General features: G+C 46.7%; 1 pseudogene; it reads left to right on the forward strand.

The window, feature by feature from the left end:
* Positions 1–261: 261 nt before the first annotated feature.
* LOC140387126 (aldehyde dehydrogenase, dimeric NADP-preferring-like) overlaps positions 262–4991 on the forward strand; it is a 16308-nt pseudogene continuing 11578 nt past the window's right edge.

The following is a 4991-nucleotide window of genomic DNA, read 5'->3' on the forward strand; positions in this document are numbered from 1 at the left end:
CTGCCTTTAGACTTTTGAATGGACCTACCTCTTATTAAGTTGATCTTTTCTCTACACCTTGCTATAACTGTAACATTATATTCTGCAGTCTCTCCTTCCTTCCCTATGTACGGTATGCATTGTTTGTACAGCATGCAAGAAACAATCCTTTTCACTGTATACCAATAAATGTGACAATAATAAATCAAATCAAATGTACATCTTGGCACTGTTGGTGCTTGGTGAAACTTAATCATAGTTTTGTGTTCCTTGGCAGGTTGACACATCATGGAACAGATCAAGGCTGTTGTGTCCGGTGCGAGAGCCGCCTACAATCAGGGGGAAACTCGCTCTGTGGAATTCCGCATTCAGCAGCTGAAGGCGCTCAAGAGAATGATCACTGAGAAAAAGGAAGAATTCTTACTGGCGCTCAAAAAGGACTTGCACAAGGTTTGAGACGGTTCTTGACACGTTCAGCATTTTAACCAGGTTGCACAGACCCCTTCACAATCTTCCCAGGATGACTATGATAATTGGACATGTCTCCATTCTTTCCTAAAAGTAGTTACATTTCTTGTTCTCCAGTCTGGAGTGTTAATTTTGTGTCCTCACATCTTGAACAATGCAGTGTATTCGTGGAGGGATCTGCAGGCTGGTTAAATGACTGCAGTGCAATATTCGTTCCATGGGCTTAACCGTCTTTATACCACCCATTGGCTGGTTAGTCCTGTACCGAAGGAAGGATTTATGAACTTCCACAACTCTACGGCCCCCCTAAAAAATTATTTCTGGGATTTTTGCCTTCACACGAATGTCAGGATGTAGGAAGAGAGAAGGTGGGAGGTGTGTGTGTCTGACTGTCAATTGTGTATCTACCATTGTCTGAGATTGTGTCAGTGTCAGTGTTGGGTCACTTGTGATTTGATTGCCTGATCTTCACTTGAGATTGCTGATTGGAATATTTAATTGGAAGTCATGCCAGGGGAACAGCCAGGATGACAAAATAGCCGAGGCGATTGATGACCAGGGCAGCAAAGGCAGGCGATTGATGACCAGGGCAGACAAAGGCAGAGTGGTTGAGCAGATGGGCAGCTACAGAAGTATTCTGGCCAATGGCGAGCAAGGTTTTTGCGCTATTGAAATTTGGCATCACTGTTTTCAGGCAGCATGGATGCACAGTGGTTAGCACTGCTGCCTCACGAGGCCGAAGTCCCAGGTTCGATCTGGCTCTGGGTCACTGTCCGTGTGGAGTTTGCACATTCTCCCCGTGTCTGCGTGGGTTTCGCCCCCACAACCCAAAGATGTGCAGATTAGGTGGATTGGCCACGCTAAATTGCCCCTCAATTGAAAGAAATTGGGTACTTAAATTTATTTTTTAAAATCACTTTCTCTAGGGTTGAGGGAGGTGGGGTGGGGGGTCTAGGGTTGAGGGGGTGGGTGGGGGTCTAGGGTTGAGGGGGGTGGGTGGGTGGGGGTCTAGGGTTGAGGGGTGGGTGGGTGGGTATGAGGAACTGGGAAGTAAAACATACTCTGGTAGAAACAGGCAATGAGTTGGGGTGCAGGGGAAAAGAGTGACCAAACAGGAAGGTCACTCGTTTTTGTCTCTGCCTTGTATTTGAGTTCGCTGAATGCTGCCAGGGTGACGGATAGCGAAGATGCAATGCCCCTTTTGAGTAGCCAGAGGGTGAAGAAATCTGCTCCAGTTTCCTTTCTTGATGACCTACATGAACAGTTACTGGTAAAGGTCAGCAATGAGTCTTGGGCATTTCCACCTCCCTGATGGATCCAACAACCTGATTCTTGAAGAATGAATATTTGGATGAGGAACTGAGAAGTGGTCAGTACCCGGGGGACTGCGCTGCATCATGTTCCGTCCTTCCAATCTAAAAATGATAACTTGCGGTGCGAGTTGGGAGTTTATTGAAAATTTGTGATGAATTGAGAACGGCGCGTATCAAAAACGGATTGACATCTTTGCAGAGCCAGCATTCTATTTATTATTTGTGTCCTGTAATTCCCATTAGAACTAGGTCAACTGTCCTACTATTGGGGCTCAATAATCACCTTTTATATGTGGCACTGAACACCATGTGTGGAGCAAGTTTGGTCTGGTACGGAAGGTACAGTTGAATCGCAGGCTTAGACAAAAGAAAGCTGCCACTGTTAATGCCCCTGTTTAGTATTGCGTGATAAATATATTAGTGTGGGAGATATTGGCTGTGTTGTGCCTAACTGTGATGCCACATGATTGAAAATCCCCCTTGGATAGTCAGGTTTTTATTTTCACTGGTGTACACATATGCAACACCAGATGAACGACATTGTAGCACAGTGGTTAGCTAGCACTGTTGCCTCCAGTACCAGATTCCCGGCTTGGGTCGGGCTGTCTGTGCGGAGTCTGCATGTTCTCCCCGTGTCTGCGTGGGTTTCCTCCGGGCGCTCCGGTTTCCTCCCTCAAGTCCCGAAAGATGTGCACGTTAGGTAATTTGGACATTCTGAATTCTCCCTCTGTGTACCAAAACCAGCACCAGGGTGTGGCGATGAGGGCTTTTCACAGTAACTACACTGCAGTGTTAATGTAAGCCTACTTGTGACAATAATTCACCAGAAAGGAGAACATGGGTGGAGTGAAAGGAAGAGATGCTTAATAATGATGTTCTTCCCTTCTGAATTTGCAGAATGAATTTGCTGTGGAGGTTTTTGAACTTGCAGCATTCTGAATGAGATTACTGAAGCTGTAAACAAACTGCCTGAGTGGACTGAACCGGAGTACGTGTCAAAGAGCATGATGACATTAATGGACACGTTTACGTCCATCGAGAGTCTCTGGGAGTGGTCTGATCATAGGGGCCTGGAACTATCCGTTGGCGCTTACAGTTCAGCCTTTAGTTGGTGCAATCGCTGCAGGTAAACTTTGGCTCAATTACATCCACTCTCTGCCAGAAAGATGATTAGCATTAACAGATTTTTATTTCATCCGCCTACCACCTCCGTGCGTTGTGTATAGATGTATGATTGTGGGGCATCGTAGCTGTGTCTTGCCCTCTGAACTTGTGCTCATGACCTTGCAGATGGCAGGAGAGTGATCAGAGAGGCTGACTGATTTTTTTTTTTTTTTGTCTTCCCTGCTCTCTCCAGCCCAACATTGGGATTCGCTGAATTCCCAACTGCTACCCCTGGGTCACTGTCCGTCTGAAGTTTGCACATTCTCCCCACGTCTTGCGTGGGTTTCACCCCCCACAACCCAAAGATGTGCATGGTAGGTGGATTGGCCATTATAAATTATCCCATAATTGGGTACTCTAAATTTATATTTTAAAAAAACGCCAATCCACCTAACCTGCACAACTTTGACTGTGGTGGAGAACCCGGAGGAAACCACGCACACACTGGAGGACGTGCAGACTCCGCACAGACAGTGGACCCAAGCCTGGAATCGAACCTGGGACCCTGGAGCTGTGAAGCAACAGTGCTAACCACTCTGCTGCTGTGTTGCCCATTTCAGGGGAATTTCAAAGGGTGTCAGGGAATTTGAAACCTTTTCCGTGTTATGGGCCTTTCGAGGAGACCTGGCAGAGGGTAACATTACCTATGGACTGACCTCCTTGACTCTCCCTCTGGGTCCACAGCAACAAGCAGGGGTATAGCTGCCAGGGGGCAATACACCATTGGCAATGCCAGGGGGAGGGGATTGAAGAGTTGGGGGGGGGGGGGGCAGGGGCCTGCTGGGGGAGTCGGGTCACCCTCGTGAGTGTGGTTAAGGGATGAGGTGACCTGCTATTGCAGTGGTTGGGGGGGGAGGGAGATGCCCCTCCTTGATGAGGGGTTGGGGATGCCCTCCTGGTCAGTGGTGGGGGGGGCGGGGGGGGGCTCAAGATTTGCATTGTCTGAGCAAGGGGGCATCCGCTGGTATTCTGCCACCTGCTCAAAACGGAAGCTCAATTACCGGGATTCGGCATGGTCTCCAGCATGCATCTATTTGCAAGTCCAAGGACTGTCTCGCACCTGGGTGACGCTCTTTGTGCCCACTCGTCCCGATTCTCCGCTGGCGGGAGCACTTCGACTCCGGAGCGGAGAATCCAGCTGGTATGTCTGCAGGGGCAAAGCAACTCTGAAATACATGAATGGATGAAACATTAGCCACCTCAAGAACTCAGCCCAGAAATATATATCCTTTTGTCTAAACCAAGAACCCCCTCCGCCAAAGCTGCTAGAACCTATAATATTGCCTTGTGGAGCTGAACAAAGGCAGTCTGCTGTTTCCTCCCCAACACATAGCAGCAGGAAGGACTCTGCCCAGGTTAAATGCTTGGTTCTCTCATCTACACTGTTCTCCACTGGAATGTTTAAGATTCTGTACCAGTGCCCAAATGGCCCTGGTCACCTCTACCTTCTCCCATCATGGAGGTCAGCGCTAATGGAAAAGTGGATTATCCCGTATCTCAGCCAGCTAAGCTCTCTGAAGGAATACACCGTTGGATTTCTTATTTATTTTGTAGCAGGTCATATGGACACTAAATGCCAAATGACACTTTCCCTCTCCACAGGTACAGCCAGACCTGGGTTTTTCCAGCATTTTCTGATTTCCAGCATCCACAGTATTGCTTCTTGTCTTTACCTCTGTATTCTCTCTCTCTCTCTCTCGTCTCTCTCTCTCTCTCTCTCTCTCTCTCTCTTTTTCTTTCTCTCTTTTTCTTTCTCTCTTTTTCTTTCTCTCTTTTTCTTTCTCTCTTTTTCTTTCTCTCTTTTTCTTTCTCTCTTTTTCTTTCTCTCTTTTTCTTTCTCTCTTTTTCTTTCTTCTCTTTTCTTCTCTCTCTTTTTCTTTCTCTCTTTTCTTTCTCTCTTTTCTTTCTCTCTTTTCTTTCTCTCTTTTTCTTTCTCTCTTTTTCTTTCTCTCTTTTTCTTTCTCTCTTTTTCTTTCTCTCTTTTTTCTTTCTTCTTTTTCTTCTCTTTTTCTTTCTCTCTTTTTCTTTCTCTCTTTTTCTTTCTCTCTTTTTCTCTCTCTTTTTTCT

Source organism: Scyliorhinus torazame, chromosome 12 (genome assembly GCF_047496885.1).
Source record: "Scyliorhinus torazame isolate Kashiwa2021f chromosome 12, sScyTor2.1, whole genome shotgun sequence".
Classification (NCBI taxonomy): domain Eukaryota; kingdom Metazoa; phylum Chordata; class Chondrichthyes; order Carcharhiniformes; family Scyliorhinidae; genus Scyliorhinus; species Scyliorhinus torazame.